Raw genomic sequence first — 20,578 nt, 5'->3', positions numbered from 1 at the left:
TTCGGATAATTTTTTTTATTAATTAAAATTGTTTCACCAACGACATTTGTTGGTGTGCAATGCAGTAATACGCAAACTTTACGTGGAAGTATTTGCGGCTGCTGCAGCGGCAGAAAAAAGAAAAGAGGAAAGAAGAAAAATATAAAGAAAGCTGCGCGATAGCATGAACGTCTACGGAAGAACATATTTTGACACAAATCTTAAGAAGTTTTGTGCTATGAAGCTAAGTGAGGTCTACCACGCTGCTTGATTACTTTCTCCCATTGATTATACACGCGAAATACAGGGCATATTATATTTTTTCTCAATACAATACTGACAGCTCCTCTGGCAGCCAACAGTAGCCAACGTTGGAAAAGAAAAATACGTCGCCTTCACTCAGCAGAAAAATATGCTAAAGGGTGCATTGCAGTACCTATGGCGTGTATACAGAGACAAGTTTTTATAAAATATCTCCTTATGCAGAAATGTCCTTGCAAACTTTTCAGCTTTTACGATGGAGGTTGTTGCGGCTTCCAAATAAACCCAAATTAAGACGTAAACGCCACGTCAGCAACGTAAACAAGTCGAGGTGTTACGTCACAAACGCACATGTGTTTACGTTAGCTGCTAGTCGACTTACGTGATTGACCGGTAACGTAATGATTAATATAAAAATGGCGGTAGCAGTGACCATGAGCTCCAGACACATTACGGCTATCCTTGGGGAAAGAGGAGCGGTGAGAAAGCACCTCTTATTTGTTTATTATTTAGGGGAAAGGGGGCGGGGGAAGGGGGGTCGCACTATCAAAGGTCAGCTCAAGGAGATAGAACGCGGCAATCAGATGGCCCGAATCGGCAGCGACCTCGATGCCTATCGCGCCAAATGCGTCGTTTGGTCAGCTGCCATGTGGATCCAACGGGTAAAGCCAATGAGATGACTGATTACGAGCCAGTAATACGCGCACATATTCGTGGCTTAAAAAATTAAAAAGAGAGCCGAAGAGCCTCGCAGTATTTGGTAAGCGTATATTACGACGAGGGCGAGTCTGTAGTTGTGCCGAAAGCTTCAGAAACGAAAAAAAAAAAAAGAAATCGTCCTTTGCTATGCAACGTCCCTTCGCCCCGGAGTTTCATGCGCTGCTCCATAGACCTCATCAAAGCGGCCTCGATTTCCCTTTGTGAAGGCTCGTGTCGGGACGAAAGGTCACATGAAAGGAGGCGAAGTTGGTGCTGCTTTGCTCGCTTGATTATTGCAGCCTCGGCTCGCCACACAATTAATCTGAGTCGGAATTCGCAAATCCGTTATTCGAACGCAGGAACCGTTGGGAAGAATGTGCCCCGGCCGATTGTTGTAGCCAAGGAGATGATAGCGCATGGCACCGACAAACGACAAAAACAAAAGCGTTGAAGCTATACCCGCATTGCAGCCTTATCGTGTCAATAGAGAGTTTTCGATTAGGGTGCCCACGCATGGGTATGGGGGGGGGGGGGGGGGGACGCGAACCGCCCCTGCAACCTGAAAAATAACGCAAAGCTAGCATAAAAGAGAGCAAAGGGCCCACAATGGAGTTTACCCCCCCCCCCCCCCCCCCCCCCTCTAATGCTTGGGTGTGCCTTGGGTGCTCTATTCTAGAACTCTCTAATGTCTGAAATGTTTCAGCCTTGCCCCGCAAGTCACACCGGATATACACCCTTCAGTGTTTACAAGCAGCAAAGGACCCGTGGTACCTTCGCCTCCTCTCTCTGAAATAGAGCACCGAATTTAGTGGGAAAGAAAGAATGACAATCCACAGTAGTTCGACAATATAAGGAGCCCCTCCTTTGGACGTTTTGATGAACAGATAATCGTAGATTCAGAAATAAATTCTGGTCCAAAATATACGAGAAATGGTTTAGATTCAGGTGCACGCGAAAGAACCTAGGGCGATCAAAGTGAACCCTGAGCCCTCCACTACGGCGTCTAGATCTCGTAGTCCCAGTGTTGGTTTGCGACGTCATGTGTCACGTATCAATCAGTCAAGGAGAAGGAGGAGGAAAAGAAGGAAGGAAAGGTAGGGAGGTCAAGCAGACGCACGTCCAGTTTGCTACGTTACGCGGGGAAGGGGTTTAAGGGATGAAACGAAAGAAAGGAGAGTGAGGGAAGTAAGTACTGTAAGTATGTGTGAACACGTGCGGTAGTCCATCACTTTGCGCCTACAATCGGTCACTGAAGCCAGTCGATTTCATTAATCATAGAAATGCCAGCGTCGCTTTGTAAGTCTGCGACGCGTGGGGCCATTGTCCAAGATTCTTTGTCTCTGAAAATGGTCTGCTGTCTAATCGGTTTAACACGCTCCGAAGAACGTCGCGTTCGATGTCATAAATATTACTAAAACACAACACGTGCTCGATCGTCTCTTTCCAGTTGCATGAGTCACGTATAGGTGTGTCGGACATTCCAATAAAGAATGAGTAGGCTTTCGTAAAAGCCACCCCTGGCCAGATGCAGCACATTAAAGTTGCATCAGGCGGGAAAAGTGCGATGGAATCTGCAGCTTCAATGTAGGATCCAGCCGGTGGAGACGACAGTTTGAGAAAATCGAGGTTTTCCACAAAGTTTCAGTCTTGGTTTGAGCAAGTAAACGAAGACCCCTCGCAGCGTCTGTCCTTGATAAGGGTATATGAACTGTCAGGGCTTCTTTATGGGCTGACCGGGGGGCATCATCAGCAAGGTCATTACCGACGATGTCGCAGTGCGCCGGAAGCCATTGGAAATGATGCCAGGTCCGTTTATGAGGGGACCAGTCTCCAACATCAGTTGCTCATGGGTCTTGCGTCGTAAGGCTCACTGCAGACTCTGAAGGGCTGTCTTGGAGTAACAAAAAGCCACCCACTTTCGAGCTCTTGCTTCTGCGATGTAATTAACAGCGGCACGTAGGGCGGCAAGTTCTGTGGTCGTAGAGGTCGTTATGCGGTACACTCTGAACTCCATTGTGACTTGTAAGACCGGGATGATAACAGCGCCCGTGGAGCTGGTGGCTGAGACAGATCCATCGATGTAAATGTGCGTTCTTCGTTCATATGCCTCGTTCAGTAATGACGCCAACTATCGTACAGCCATTGTGGAATGACAGGTCTCCTTCGTAATTCCCGGAATTGTGAGGTGTACTTGTGGCTGTCGTAGGCACTACAGGGGAAACAGTGGTCTTGCTGCAGGTGCAAAGCCCGACGGAAGGCAGCCTTGATGTGTTGCAACAAGTTTGTAAAACGTGGCTTGAGGTCTTTGTGCCGGCAGAGCAGCAATGTAGGGCCTGGGTACGCGACACAGATGTCGAATGTGTGCTCTGAGGTTGTCAACTGTGATGTATGTTCGCATCAAGTAGTCTCTAACAATCATGACTGTCGCATCAAATGGTCCATACTGGCACATGTGCTCAAGGGATGACGCGTGTTTTTAGACGAAGCTTTCTTCGCCTAATCTCTCGGGATTGGGTGCACGTAAGTAACTTTCCTTGTCGAATAGAAATCTTACATAGTCTTGAATGTTAACTGACAGTACTGCCAGTGAGCGCACCTCTGCACTGCTTAGCCAAAGAATAAATCACCGCATAAAACCTGCACATATAATGTTGGCTCATAGGTATATCTAAAGCATACAGACATCTTGATGGAATAGCACATGATATTCGACGGCTTCTCTCATTTTCTTATACTTCTTGTATTCAGTTTACCGGAATTTTTGTACCACTTTAGGTAGGTGTCACTGGGTTGGCCATTCGCCCAGAATGGGTATGTGCCATTGTGATATGTGGTATAGAAGCAATAAATGTATTTATTTATGTGTCGCTTGCTTCTCTGTGCTTACACATCTCACGAACACTCTTCGCTCGACAAGCATCATATATCGCCTTGGCCCTCGTGTCACAAAGAGATGCAGCTATACACAGGCGACGAGGGAGTGGGCGTGTCATCCGCTACTGCTGCTATCTCGCTAACTCAAACGAGGTTCGTGTCATTTCAATTGCAGCCATTGCGTTGAACTTGCGTGGCTTTCTGCACGTTGTTGCCTCCGATAAAAGGAAGCACATAATGGTGTAATAGAAGAAATACCTTTTTTTTTCTCTGTTTTTCTCGCTGTGTAGACGACCTCAGACTGGCGACCGTAAGTTTTCCGGGGAAGCAGAGGACAACACCTTCCGCGCACAGGGAATGAGATCACGGAGTGAGACGCTCAGTCTTGGCGCAAATGCCCTGGCTGTTCAGCTTGGCCACTCTGTACGCGTCTTGGCAGCACTTCACAAATCGCACCCGCCGTGGTTGCTTAGTGGCTATGGGTGTTGGGCTCCTAAGCACGGGGTCGCGGGATCGAATCCCGGCCACGGCGGCCGCATTTCGATGGGGGGCGAAATGCGAAAACACCCGTTTACTTAGATTTAGGTGCACGTTAAAGAACCCCAGGTGGTCCAAATTTACGGAGTCCCCTACTACGGCGTGCCTCATAATCATATCGTGGTTTTGGCACGTAAAACCCCATAATTTAATATTTTGAAACCTCACAAATCGCCTTACACCTTGAAAGGCTTACACCATATCGAGCACTGGCATAGCATTTCGTCAAAACGTGAGCATGTTGCATCGGGCGTTTTAACAGCGCGCTCTCAAGGCAACGGTTTGTTAGCACTTGTACTTGTCTTCCTTTATTATTGGCCAGAAAGGCGGCGAGCCGTCTCGGTGAAAGTATTTGAAAAAAAAAAGGAAGTCTTTTTTTTTTCTTTCTTTTTTTGCGAAAGGAGCATACGCACACCGTTTGCCGCATAGATTCGCTTGCACATCAGATAGTGTCGCTGAAACAAGTTAGGCCGGATTCACACAGCCGTCAAACACCCCGTCCCGTCACCGTCACGGCACCGGCGTCCGTCATGAAACAGTGTTTTCTCGCCGGTTTTTATTAAACATTGGACACTGGCGACTTTAGAAGCGTCAACAAAGGTCACCAGTGTACAGTGTTTAAGGACAAATCGGCGAGAAAACACTGTCTCATTACGAACACCGGTTCCGCGACGGTGACGGGACGGGGCGTTTGGCGGCTGTGTGAATCCGGCCTTAGACAGTATTTTCGAGAATATTCCACTAACTTTTCTAAAAACCGCTAATCTCTCTAAAAATGTCCCTCGTCCTGTTGTATGCCACCGTGCTTCAAATATAGCGGTATAGATATTTCTTGCGACGGTCCAGGCTTGGCAGCCTTGAGCCTGAGCTAAAGAAATGTGGTGCTAGTCGGCCCTATGGCCCATTCATGCGTTATGTGCCCAATAAAAAATATTAATTCTGCTGCTTTACGTGCCAAAACCATGTGCACGATCTAATTATGAGGCACCGTAAAATACTGTTACATTTTTCAAACAGCATTTTACAGTGTCGCCTATATCTTATCCGCCACCTATATCGTCAAGTTCTATTTTTATCTATAACGTATGCATCGCCTGTCCGGTGGCCCACTTCTCCTACTTCCGCTTTCCCTTCTAACATCTCTTCTATAAAACGCACCATACTACTGGTATGAACTGGAGCTTTTCGTACAACCCGCACATCAGCCCTTGAGATATTAACTAACTCCATGCCCATAAACATTGATCTCGCCCGCTTGAACGCTTAATTCTTCCCTTGTCAACTGCAGACAATCTCCGTCTACGGCCCTAACACAAATCATCCAGACACTATTATTTTCCCTCTTGACCTTTGGTTTACGCATCCTTCTTTCAAATACCATTTTCCATTCGACAAACTAATACCACAACTAGCCAACGCGGTAACGAAACTACCTGTTATACACCTATTCACACAGAACTCATATACGTCGTCCTCAGCCGGAGAAACTTTCGTAGTCATTAATCAAGTCGGATTCTCAACGCATGTCAAAAAAAATATATTACGAGGTGCAACTAGAGCGCACATCGCTGAGACAATCGTCTTCTTAGAAGCTACATTGTTCATTTGCAAATCATGGCGTCATACCACGATACATTTATACACTGATTGCCTGTCATTACTCACCATGCTCACCAGACTTACAACCACGCACGCCACGGTACACGCAATAAAACATCCGCAGCAATTAGTGACATATTACGCCATTGTTACTCGTCCTTTAATACCATTCGCTTACATCGATATGCTACGTCTAAAGCTGACTGGATTTCCGCCTGAACCCGCGACAGTTCGGACGCAGAGTTATTGCAATGGGTCAATAGCCCATCCAGGATACCCTCCCCCCCCCCCCCCCCCCCCCCCCCCCCCCGCCCCGTCTTGGAAACCATTATTTCAACTCATCAGTGCACACGACCGCTTTCCATTTTACCTTCATAGATTTCGTTTCCCTGGTAGTAATAAATGTATTTGTGGCTCACCCTGTGAGGACATATTGCATTTATTTAACTCATGCCCACTTACTCAATAGATCACTATGAAATTCCTAGATACCACCGCTAGTCCACCCATCACACCTTTTTCATTACAAGTCATTCATACTTGATCGTAGGAAGAGAGCGCTTCTTATACGCATATCGAAGCATATAAATCATCTCATGAACACCTGTCACCCCTTATACGCATCGGACATTTCTTAATCATTTCCTCTTTGTAATATTTAACCTGCCACCTCTTAGAACTCATGCTCATCTCCCCTTACCTTTCCTTTCCTTTCACCTTCCATCTTTTCTCTAAACAAACAGGCTTTTTGACTTCAAAAGGTTTGTATACACCAACAATAGTGGGGACTACCCCCGGTCTTTTGAGTAATAAAAATTCCTGTTACATCCCCTCTCACTGTCCCTATCTGCCACTTTCATTTATCCTTTCCACCTTACACATTTACTCTCACCTCTCATTTGATACTAATTTGTTATTCTACCACGTGCACAAAAATTGCGCATAAAGCTTTACCATCACTTCAGTCACATCGAGCATTTCAAATTGATCATTTCTCTCACCTCCTATATGTTTCTGTTCCTTTCGTTTACCATCAGTACTGGGCCATGGATCACATGAGCAGCTCGTCGCAGAGTTAAGACAAGTACACCATCGCATAGTTGATGAAGGGCACGATATAATATATCAGTGGTTGCCTAGTCACTGTGGCATACATGGCAATGATCGAGCGGACGCAGCGGCCCGATCTGCCCATGACGGTGTCAACTGCGTTGCCATTCCTCTTTCGAGAGCCGACGCAGCGAAAAAACTTTCCGCGCTTGCGCGTGAGCTAACATTGATGCAATGGAATTCATCCGATTTCACAAGTGCACGCCTTCATGCCCTGGACCCTAATTTACAGCTCTGTATTCCGTTCAACCTTCCACGACGGGACTGCACACTTCTAGTCCGTCTATGGCTTGGAGTAGCATTTTCAAATGCGTACTCCTTTCTTATCGGAATGGCCAATAGCCCACTTTGTGAATTCTGCGGGTGCAATGAAACAATCGCACACCTTCTTTGTGAGTGCCCTCGTTTCAACCCGCAGAGAGCAGCTCTCTCAGCGACGATAGATAAACTGGACAAACGCCCAATAACAAAAAAGAACATCATTGGGAACTGGCCTACACAAACAACGGCGCGAGCTGCCCTGAAGGCACTGCTGCGTTACTTGAAAAACACCGGACTCAGTGACAAATTGTGACTCTGCACTGTGTTACGTAGGATGGAACGTTCACACTATGCAACACGAGAACGCCTTCGCAGACTGCGTGACAGTGCCCACAGAAACAGTTATGTTTTGTGTGCGTGTGTGATTTTCTTTTCTTTCCTTCCCTTTTGCATATGATGATTTGCATATGATGGACGTCGCCTTTAGTTGGCCTTACGAGGTGACGGTTCACTGTTATAACCGCAGCCATATGTATCATTAGCTTTAAATTAAAATTAAATTATGGGGTTTTACGTGCCAAAACCAGTTCTGATTATGAGGCACGCCGTAGTGGGGGACTCCGGAAATTTAGACCACCTGGGGTTCTTTAACGTGCACCTAAATCTAAGTACACGGGTGTTTTCGCATTTCGCCCCCATCGAAATGCGGCCGCCGTGGCCGGGATTCGATCCCGCGACCTCGTGCTCAGCAGCCCAACACCATAGCCACTGAGCAACCACGGCGGGTTATCATTAGCTTTATCGACGTGGAGATTTCTTCACACTTGCGGTTGCGTTACCTTCGGGTAAGCACCGTAATGTCGCATCTGGAAGAGCGGGATGTGAGTGCACATCTGGCCCCTTCTTACAGGAGGGCATTCAATATGCCCGGTGGTCCTTCGCATCTCCCTATCTGATAATCTAAAGGCGGTGTGAAGCAACCATGCAGGATTTCTAGACAGGACATACTTACACGCTTTGAACTGTTTTTCCCTGTATACAGATTTACGCTACAAAAGCGAAATTTTATGTTGTAAAAAGCACACATGAAGGCGCAACCCATCCCAATTTAGGCTTCACACTGTAGCTCCAGTGTGTATTCGCTCGTTTGACTTTTTGTGCGAGTGAGCGTTGCATGACCCAAGCGAAGCAGTCTGGGATTCTATTTTTGTTGCACTACGATAGTAGATATCTTTTGCGCAAAAAAAAGAACAGTGAGAGGAGTCTTTAGAAACCGTCCCGCCAAAGAGGCAAACATGCAAACAACACCCACACGCAAACAAGATAGAAGGACCGAGCACGAAAATGGTTTCTCGGAACTCTTGTAAAAAAGACGCAAGGTTGAGAAACCCAGCCACTTCATCTTGAACGTCGTGCCAAGTCGAACTGGTAAAGCGAATCGCATGGCGCCGGAGGCTATTCGCGTTGATGTGATGATACCCATCGGTGACGAGATGGGAGCATCGTTAATATGTGCGTCGGCAGCAAGGTTTTGCTACCGCCTTGCCGAGACGTGCATGCCTGCCGCGAGCAAGGCGTTGAGCGTGCCAGAGCTGACGCGTTCTCGGGCAACGTTAGATGCGCCATATCCGATCGATCTAGAGCCCCGCGTAAAAAAAAAAAAAAAAAAGGGGGGGGGGGGGTGCCTCTTGGCAGAATTACCGTTTGCCTATCTTAAACCTTTCTTGGTTACACGAGCAAGTATCAACCTTTTCCTGTCACGAAGCAACGTGACGAAAATGAAAGCAAGTATCAGCCAATTACTATTTCTCCCACCATTGGGCACATGCTTAGCAGAAGTATCGGTAGCCGAGGAAGGGCTTCGAATCGCCGTTTGTCAGTAGAGTGGCTAAAAAAACTTAAGAAAGCAAAGAAGCAGCGAGAGCGTCACAGGAATACCCAGCACCTAACCTGGAAGTGTCACTGGCAAATTTTTACACTCAAGGCAATCAAACCTCAAACAATCCCCAGCCCCCAAACACTTGAACGCAGCCCTGTGCGCTCGACAGGCTCACGCGTGCTTATTGGCCCTCGTCGCGGCCCTCATCTATATGCGGAGACGTGCACAACTGCACTGCTATCAGCACGCGTGAGCTGCCGCAATCTCCGGTTCGTCGGATGTCTCGCTCGCTTCCTTCACCTGCGCCCGAAAAAAGAAGCGCAAACAAAAGCCGCGAGATAACGTGGATGTTTTCGGTCCCTGTGTTAACTTTGAAGCCTTTCGATAAGGTGAGTTTAGCTTTACGGAGTGGCTTTAGGCGACCAAGGCAAAGTAAGATTAATAATAATTAATTTGAAGTTATTTTGGTGATTCCGAAAGTTCAGTTCTTTCTTTGTTGAATTGTATTCTGGGGTTTTACGTGCGAAAACCACGATTTGATTAAGAGGCACGCCGTAGTGGGGGACTCCGGATTAATTTTGATCACCAGGGGATCTTTAAGGTGCCCCGAATGCACGGGACACGGGCGTTTTTGCATTTCGTCCCCACCGAACTGCGACCGCCGCGGCCGGGATTTGATCCCGCGACCTCTCGCTCAACAACGCAAAATTAAAGCCGCTAAGCCACCGCGGCCGGTGAACTTCTTTCTTTGTGGCACGCGGTATGTGGAATTATTTTCTGCTGCTTTTGTTTCTGTGCTAGACACAATTGAACATTGACAAGGTTGTCGAAAGATGTACCACACTACTTCTAGTCAAGTCCGAAATTTATGCAGGATGCCAGTTCTAGATGTTTGTACGGCGCCGCTCAGAAGCAGAGCGACTTTAAGTGCGCCACAGTACCAGTGCAAATCAACTGCCATTAAAGATGCAGCAAAAATCAGGTCCCGGCTTTTGTATGTTAATTTTGGCTGGGACTTGCAGTTATTCAACTGACTTTGGTAGTATTACTTCATTCAGATCATTTATCATAGCCACTCCGACACGTAACTTACAGTCACTGGGCAGGTTTTCAGCACGGCAAAGACTGAGAAGAAAAAAATTTAGACAATATTATGCACGAGCACACACCTGCACACTTCAGGAATTTTGAAATAATGAAATCCGGACCCAGAGAAGATTTAAGCCCAAACCCCATGAGAGCGATTTTGGGCACGACGGCGACGAGCGACGGCTTCGAGCGACGAAACGGGCCATCGCGCAAACAGATCGCTCGTTCTTGCCGCTCGATCGCTCGGCTTCGCCAGAACTGGATGTGTATCAGTCAAGTAACACGAAACGAGGAAACAACCGAATTTTGATACGTGCAATTAAGGACAAGGACCTACTGCAAGACCTTCAGAAATATTTTATGCTTCTCTTTGCAGCAAAAAACATCTACTTAAATTAATAAAGCACGCGTCACGCTAGTTCCAGCGCCAATTTGCTGCCCTCATGCCGCCAACACCGGGGAGACGTCGCTCAAAGTCGTCGCTCGCGTGGGGTTTGACTTGCAGGCGACGAGCGAACGCGACAGCCATCTCCGTCGCGTCGCAGGTCGCTTGAATGGGCTTTATACTTTGAGTTTATAAATGAGCGTGTTAACACCAAACCAATTTTAATAAAAAATTGGATGCATTAGTTATAAATTGTAACCAGGCACAGGTGGGAGTGTGTTATAAAGCGATTATTTGGTGAAAGATTCACGAAAACATGTTATTTAAGACTCTACAGCACTGACTTAAAGGGACATTGTTAGCTGTAACAGTCAGCTGGAGCGAATTACTTGTGGAGCCGTTCACCATGTTCCAGAATTCACGAGCATGTGAGCGCAACAGCTCTGGTAATGCAACATTAAAGAAAGAGTTCTTTGCGTCGAAGACAGCGCGAATGTACTCGGCGTTAGCATGGTAATAATCGGACCAGTTATCGTCCCTGTAAATACGCTTTGCACGACTTTATAGGCGTTTTACGTTTTTTCTAGACGTTCGAGCGAGTTGTATCACGGTGAATTCTCATTAGACACTAGCTTTACCTTCGTTACAAAACAATTTTGTTTTCATCAACTGACTGTCTCTCAAAATTCGCCATGTAATCAATAATACAATGTCACATTTTAGCCGTAATGGCAGTTACGTTTGCTCTGTTGTAATTATAAATTAGTTTATTTACTTGTACGTATATTTGCATTTGATATCTGATCTTTAATTGAAAAATGCCTGGCTTCGTGGTCGCTTACACCTTTAAAGAAGGCCAGAGATGAAACCAGGTCAGATGCACTCGTAATAATGAGAACTGAATTCTGTCGTGCGGATTGGCTCTAGAAACATTTGACTTAAATTGCAGTCAGAACACACGCTAACAAATTCTATGAACTCTAAAGAGATTTACTTGAATGTGACAGAATTTTGTTGCCATGCAATTCCCGTGGTATTAAAATATCCCAGCAAAAATAGGGGTACATGAGGCTAGCGAACAACTAGACCGTGTAGAACATCATGAAGGTCACTGCAAAATGAAGACGCAGCATTGGGTCTCCATAGCAAACAGCGAAAAGGACTTCACGATAATCAAGCATAAAGCGCGCACAGACATATTCAAAGGGGCGAAGCCACCGGCACTGCTCACGAAATGAGCGCATCGCGAACAGCAATCAAAACACACCCTGCTATACGACCGTTGCGACCATATTTATAAAAACGGTACTGCTTTTCACATTGAAATATTTCATTGTTAATTATTCCTGATAAAGAAGTTTCTGTGAGTACAACTATGTCAGCAGAACAAGACTCAATAAAGGACGATACGGCTGTACGCTTGTCTAAAATTCCACGTGCGTCAGTAAAAAAGGACTGGAATGTCAGCAGGTCTTGGCCGGGGAGAAGATAGCTGTGGCGTACTATTATTGGGCGCGTTATCGCATGGGGGGGTGGCAACACTCGGCCTCATATTACGACTAGTGCGAAGCTCGTAGACCTTATCTGTAACCGGGCAGTACACATAAGTCTTTTTGTTCATTGTTAGCTTATTAAAGCGCGAAGTATAAGGCTTACCCCTCTTCCCTTTTCAAATTCTATGTTTTTTTATTTCTTTACTGCAGCTTGCGCGGCAGAAATCATCGCCGATACTCCCACCTGTACACTGATCCTTCAACAGTACCGCGCGAATGTCGACTGGCCTAGAGTTACAGTATAGGCTGCCTATACAGTAACTCTAGACTTTCAAGCTGCGTATTTCAGACATTATTTTTTAGGGGCACGAGCACCGAGTGACACTGTTGTTTATTGAGCAGCAACTTCCGGTTAGGGACCGACTTTTGGTTTGTTACAGAGGTGGGACGAAATTAAAAATAAATCATAGAAAAATAAAAAAACAGGTAGATAGCGACGGTTCTACTTATGGTTGATGATAGATATGACATCAGAGCACATGTTTACTACAGTAAAGAGCTAATTAAGTGTTAGGAATAATTAGAAACAATGAACAAAACTCTAAATGCCGTGCACCAAAGCACACAATCACACGCTTTAGATGCCCACCGCATCAGTAACGGTTTAGCTCCATGTGCGTGGCGGTTTCCCGCCAGTTCCGTTCGCTCGCTCCTCCGAGTTCGGTTTTCAGCCCGTTCGGTTTGCCATGGAAGTATAGACGATGAGGACGCCGGGCCATGTGTTGTGTACCGTCGAGTTTCCGATGACGAGGAAGTCGGGCCTAGTGTACTGTAGTGTAGTATAGTTTACATCGTTTACATCAAGAATTCAGCAGCATTCTCTGTGTCTGTGTCGTACTTCCCTTTAAGAACACAAAGTTAACACAAGGAAAACACAAAGTTAACCCAAACAATACACCAGGGTACACCGACGCCGAGGCGCGAGTGCCCCTAGCAGACACCTAAGTCAAGGATTAGGGCTGTTTCTCATTTTTTGAAGAAGAAAGCCTTACTATAATGGACGAGTTTTGTTGATTTGACTCGTCTCGTCATGAACGAGTCGAGTCGCGATGCGGTCTAGCGATCAAGTCGCCTGAAACATAAGAGTTTCATACAATTACCGGAGCGAACTGTGGCACTAGTGTCGACGGGAGCTGTAAGCATGGGCGGTTCAGCCAGCAGGGGAATGATGGGTAGTGCACATGGATTTGCCTAAACTTGGTCCTTCGGGCTTTAAAATGGCCTCGTGACTTTGCAAAGTGATCGTTTTAAAGAAAGTACTAAGTTATAAAAATAACTGTATAAACATTATTAAAATTGTCCGGCGGCAGAATTTCAGCGCAGGACCTTCAGCACAGAAGCCAGATATTGAAACCATTACGGCACGGACGCATGGACAAGCAGAACCACTGCAATTAGCAGCGATTATGCGTGCTTGCAGAGTCTTATTACCTTTTGCATTTAAGAAAAAAAAATAGATTGCTTTCAAATTGAGGACAATTTAGGCCCAGATAAAGCGTAATAAACGAAGCCACAAGAACGTCTGAAGCCCCATGCACGAAGGTCAGACAAATCCGCGTAATACCCATCATTCCACGAGTAATATATCACCGAAAGCTTTGACGAGAGGGGTGGTTAATCTTGTGGTTATGTCGGAGAAGCACCGGGAAAGTTCTTTTTTAGGCAGGTAAAACGCAAAAAAAAAAAAAAAAAACACGGACAGTGAAAAGAATGAGCACATACAGAGTGCTACTTCCAACTGAACTTATTGAACACGAAAACCCGGTATATAAGCATTCATGATTCGTACCCATAGCGCACGCGTCAGAAAACATTTAATATCTAGATGTCGGACGAACAAAGGAAAGTTCTTGTTCCATCACAAGATAACATACAAGCGGCGAATCGGCCGCACGCAGAGGCAATTAATCTTCTTTCGCGCAGTGAAATCCGTCTGCTGCTGAGACAGATATCCTGTCCTCTGAGCAGAACTACCTGACCTTGACAGCAATCTAAGATCTCGGAGTTATACTTTATAGACGCTTGTATGAATCTGTTCATGGCCAACAGCGGGCTTTCGGAAAAGAGCACTTCTTGCTTTGAAAAAGTTTTTCGAAGACACAAACATTTTGGCGAAATATTAAATTTCAATTCATCCTAATAAGCTAAATGTGTGATATAAATGTTCTGTGTTCAAAAAGTGATTTATTTGGTGATCGTGTTTTTTTACGCTATGTGTAGTTACTTGTATTCTGTGTTTTCCAGTGTAATTACTCGTGTTCTACGTTTTGGCCATTCAAAATACTGGAATTTGTATGTGCACATGTGCACTGAACTCGCACACAAAACTTTGGGATTCATGTAACTGTATTGTGTTTGTACATCTGGTGTTCTACCGAGCGCCATATTCTGTTTCCTTTGCTAAGTGACAAGGAGTAGCCGGTGCCTCCATAAAGGCGCCAACGTCTCCTTTTAATCATTTCAATTAAAAAAAAAAAAAGAAGCACACTCGGGCGTGGGAAGAGCGGCAAGAGAACGTTGTTCGAACGTAATGAACGCGCGGATATAACGTCGTTGCCTGAGCTGGCGCCGCAGTTTGCAGTCTGCGCAGCCGGCTGGCTCGACGTGAAGCAGCCCGCCGCGTAATAAAGGACGGAAAAAAGAAAGAAAAAAAGAGCGCGGGCATAAGCCGAGGCAGCAGGAAAAGGCCTCGGAGGGAGCCCTTGGCCGCTATCGTCGCCCGTCTGCAGCGCGTCTCGAGCGGCACGGGTTGCCCTGCGGCCGCGCGCTCCATCAGCCGACCGATGGCGTGAGCGCCTCTGTGGGCCGGCGACGCTCCTGCCGCTCGAGCGCGCGTCCCATTTGGCGGCATCCGTTCCGAGGGACAATGGGCCTTTCATCCGTCCTCTCCCTCTCGGCGATAGCTGTTAAGTGTTGTTCATCTAGTTTTCGCCGCGTCTGTCGCAAGAATAATCGTCGCGTTTATCATAACGCTTGCTTGGCAGAAGTCGCCTGCAAAGTTCCGGGAACCGGCATGTTGTTGCCGTTACGCTGTGGTCGTGCCGTCATCGATCTTGTCCTATACATAGTTGTCCGGCTAACTATCGCAGCTTCGGTCACATTTACGACCTTCTTCGAGTGGCTCTCTACAACATTGCTTTCTTCCCTTTTATTTGCTCACTGGCGTATGCGTAAGTGGCGGCATTGGAAGTGGCGAACAGTGCCACGTGGATCTCATCACAAGGCAGTGCACTGTTGACAGACGCTCTCCTTTCTCGTCCCACGCCTCCAGGGAAACTGAAAATAGAGGGTGTTCCAACTATCGGCTTTCTGTTGCTCAATACGTGCTACATAAAAGTGTTTTTTTTTTTTTTTCGAGCGTGAAAGAAAGCCGTGAATACACTCAAGATTGCTGCGGGAATTTTGCATGTATTCGTGGGCTCCTTTCACGCTTGGAAAAACACTTTTATGTAGCACGTACTGAGAAACAGAAAGCTGTATCGGGAATTTTATCATGTTGCTCTACAATTTCCACATGGCACTTTTCATCTAATTATAATATTTGAGAAGTCTATTAATTAATGAAGACTAAATATGTAATTTGGCGGAATGCACAAAAATCTGAGTATCTCCAACCGACAGCAAACAGCGTTACCTTTGTTCTTCTGTCCAGCCACGTGGCATGTGCATATTTTAAAATATTGGTGCATGATAGTTGGGACACCCTGTATACACTATAGGCTGTGGCGATCGATATACGTAAATACTTTGAATATGTGAACGCAGAAATTATATTTATATAATAAATAAATAAATAGTAAAACGTATTGCAATGTGGCCCTTTCAAGCACCGGATGCGTTTTTTCCGCGAGCACCACTGTTATCGAGATTGCGAGACGAGTTAGTTATTAGCGCTGTGCGATGCGAGAAGAGATGGACAAGAGAAACGCTGCAGCACGACTGTCGTTTGCTCGGTAAAGGGCTACAGAGGGCAGAAGAACGACGGTAAAAGTAGTTTAACTTAACGCAGACAACGAGAGGTGTGCTGTAGTGTCGGACACAACAGCCATTTTTACAGCTGTATTATTTGCAATCACTCACGAAGCTTTGGAAGGATGAATGGAGTTTCTGCAATAACATTCGTGTTCGTTGCGCGACAGTACTTGGGAACGTGGTTTTCAGCTTCCATTTTTGTCTGTCAGGTGAAACAAAGTTTCGTAATAGTCTCGACTAAACGCATTTGTAATTTCTTTTTTTTTTTAAATCCATTCAGCCCCAAATTATGAGTGCACGGCTGGAAAATATTAATCCTTGGGGTACGAAGCCATCCTGGGTCTTATAGATGAAAAATACCAACCACATATTGCGCACTTTTATGGCTGTAATGTTATAGCATAATTCCAATTGAATTAATGTCGTTGCATCTGAATGGATGATAATAATTGGTCGAACTTGGAGAGGCTGTCCTACCTGGGACGTGTATTAGGGGTCATATTACTTCTTGCCATATACATGAAACTGTTGACTCTCTCTGCAGAAGCTGCTTTTTTACCATTACGTCAGCAACAGTGCTGAGCACTACCTCTCTTTACTCCAATACAATTTGGGTGGCAGAACTCACGTCAGAGAAATCTTCAATTAGCAAAAAATGTACCCCCCCCCCCCCCCCCACACACACACACACAATCACACACAGACGCTGTTTTAAATTTTTTTATTCGTTTTACATTTGTCTGCACAAAAGTGCTGGGTATAGTGCTGGGTATAGAGTATAGGTTTGTCTTGAAGCAACATTAAAAACCCATTTTTTTTAAATCAAAACACCTCGAAGAAATTATAAGAAGCTAGGACTTCGTCTGGCTGGCGACTAAGCTTTTGTAAAAAACTAAGGTGAAAAAGGTCGCTATGAGCAAGTCTTCAGCGAAACTTCTGCCTTCTTTGTACTTTTTTTTGTTTTTTTTTACTACTGCTCAGACGCTGTTTCTGATTACGTTGATGATTTTCTTACGGCTGCTGTGTTGCTGTCATTACCTTCCGTTTTATCATAATTATCAACCTGGATATAAGAACGATCATATTTTTCGCATGATAAGCAGCACTATTTTGTTTGTGTAACTTATCTAATGTTCGCTTTTTTTATATGGCGATTCTAGTGTATGTCTGACACGTTGCATGGCAATAAAATCAAAGCTTTCGGTTTTCTCCTCCTTCACCAGTCAGCTTTGCAGATGCAGTCGGCTTTCTTCCTAAGCACCAGCAACATTCAGCAACATCCAGCAACTCCTCCATCAATTGATGCGGATGACACTTTAGGCATTACAGTGCCTTTTACAAAACCCGTCTTACTCCCTGCAATTGAAGGCATGAAACAGCGTTCAACGCCTGCACATGACGGTATCTCGTATGATCATTTTAAGAACTTTGAAGGTGAGGGGCCATAGAAACTTCACTCCAGGTCATGAACAGTGTATGGATCGCGGAATCTCTCCCCGCTGAATGGTAATACTCCGTAGTAATGCACATACCTAAAACAGGCAAGCCACCAACATGTTTTTAAGCTCTCCGATCAATATCATCGACACCAGTGATCTTCAAAATGTTTGAGCGAATGCTGGCTATACCTGACTTTCGTGGTGGCTTGAACACAACAATAAGTACCACCCAACTCCGATCAAGTTCAGGCCATAATTGGTTATGGAAGGCGGTCTGTCTATAGTGGCGCAGGAAGTCCTCCATGTCTCACCTTACAGTCATTTGGTGCAGACTGTGTTGGATAACCAAAGCATATGATACTGAACAACACGAGACCATCCTACGAGACATGGAAGCACTAGGCTTCCCGCTTCAAGTGACGAAAATAGTGCAATTGTTTTTGTGACGCCGAACATTTTCTATGCGTGTGGACGGACACGAATTCGCTTCTCTCAAACCATGGAATTTCAAACCACGGGGTGCCACAAGGCTCGTTCTGGCACCATTATTATTTACCATTGCCTTCATGCCGCCAGTGGGAAAACTGCAGGGCTTCGATGGCATAAGATTTCTTATTTATGCCGACGGCGTCATACGGTGCTCTACTCACGGAGACCTTGAGACACAATCTCAAAAACTGCAGAAACGTCTCGATGTGCTACACGAATACGTGAAGACCGCCGGACTCAAGCTATCGACGCGGAAATCTTGCGACCGTATACGTTGCCAACAAACCGGGCATGAAGTTAGTTTGCGATAACCATCTCTAACTGAAAATTGGCTCGCCACTAATTGCCCAGTCTGAAGAGCTGCGAGTTCTCGGCATGGAAGCTCACCAGTGCGGGTCTAGCGGGAAGTGAATTAAGAAGATCTGCAAAACATCAGCTGAAACTGTTCAACTGATTCGCAAATTGTGCCAACGATTGGTGGGGCTCGCTCTGGCGTAGCTCGTTGTCTGGTGTGCTCCGTGCTTCAGCCTCGCATTATACCCATACCAAGCGCATTTTCTACGACAGACTGCTCAGCAATGGGAGACAAACTTGAGGTTATCGGAAGAAGTGCCCTGAGGGCAATTACTGCCTATGCCTCGTCTAACACCTACACCAACCCCACGAGAGCACGCGAAACTTAACACCATTTCTGAGCTTGCTAATGAGCGACAGTGAGCAAGAAAGGTTAAAATATACCACATGCCGACAGTCGCGGCGCTTCATTGCTATTTCTACGGAGATTTTGCCATAATTACGACCTTGGACAATCTTCTACAGAGGCATTACACGACGATATCCACCAACAAAATGACAAGGACCCACCGGCGGGTTCAACCACTTACAACAATTGAAACGACCATAGCTACTAGACGCTGTGCGATCTACACGGACGCGGCGGTTAACCCAAAAGGAGAACAACTAGCTTTCTTAAGTCCGACACATCGTGAGATCCAAGCTACCTGCGGCTATGCAACGGATTTTTTTTTTTTTCAGATTTCTAGTAATTTGAGCTGCTGGCGATACACGATACAAGCTCTCGTCAACTTGCCGAACGTGAACGAAGCCCACATCTCTTGAAAGCCTGAGCACAGTTAGACAGCTCAAACAAGTGACACAAACGCTATGTATTTGTGAGTTGATTCACAAACATCACAAGTCTTCATGTGTGCACGTCACCGTCCGCTGGGTGCAGGCACATTGTCATGACCGCAACAATGACCTTGTGGATCACAATGCTCACTGTTTCTATAGCCACCTGTAACTCCTCTTTCCCTTTCCTCCGACCAGCGCTCTGTTCTCATTGCTCTTAAATCTATCCTCAGGCGGGACACCCTACCCCCCCCCCCCCCCCCCCCTCGCGCCCTTCTTCCCTCGATGCTCTGCTCTCTTCCCCAGAATCAATCCTCATTGGGCGGGTGAATTATTCCTCCGGAGACTTCGGGTCAGGGTGGGCTCTACACGAGTCATCACTTGTGTCTGGGGGAAACCGTATATGAAGACAATGTCCAGTGTCCGAAGTGGATGCCCGCCATCTACTTTGGACGTGCCCTGGGACAAAGACAGTACGCGAAAGTGTACTTCGGGGTGTGAAGTCGAGAAGTGACCAACCTGAAGACTATGAACGATGGCTCATGCACAATACATTCATGTATTGTCTATGAGTATTTAAGTCGCTTTTGCAGTATCTGCATGAAACGGGCCTTCAGGCTTGCTTTTAGCCCCTCTCGGTGGCAATTGCCAGCTTACTCCTTGCTTATTTCCCTCTCTCTCTGTGTATGTCTGTTTTCATATGATAATAATTATAATCAATCAATCATTTATTGCCCAGGAACAACCATGAGGTCTAAGTGCTGGCGCACGCATACATATAACAAAAAAGTACAACAGGGTAATATCAGTAAAAAAATTAATAATAAAAAATAACAATCTTGAAAAGAAGAGAAACTTAGAAACTTTTTCTGGACCCAATCTATAATGTCACTGTTGGATCTAGAATCAATCAATCAATCAATCAATCAATCAATCAATCAATCAATCAATCAATCAATCATTTATTGTGCCCAGGAACAACGATGAGGTCTAAGTGCTGGCGCACGTATACATAGAAAAAGAAATACAGCAGGGGAATATCAGTAAAAAAAGAGAAGAAAAACAATAAATAAATAAATAAATAAATAAATAAATAAATAAATAAATAAATAAATAAATAAATAAATAAATAAATAAATTATGGGGTTTTACGTGCCAAAACCACGATCTGATTATGAGGCACGCCGTAGTGGGGGAATCCGGAAATTTGGACCACCTGGGGTTCTTTAACGTGCACCTAAATTTAGGAACACCGGCGTTTTCGCATTTCGCCCCCATCGAAATGCGACCGCCGTAGCCGGGATTCGATCCCGCGACCTCG

Source organism: Dermacentor silvarum, chromosome 1 (assembly GCF_013339745.2).
Source record: "Dermacentor silvarum isolate Dsil-2018 chromosome 1, BIME_Dsil_1.4, whole genome shotgun sequence".
Lineage (NCBI taxonomy): Eukaryota > Metazoa > Arthropoda > Arachnida > Ixodida > Ixodidae > Dermacentor > Dermacentor silvarum.
This window is presented reverse-complemented; position numbering follows the sequence as displayed.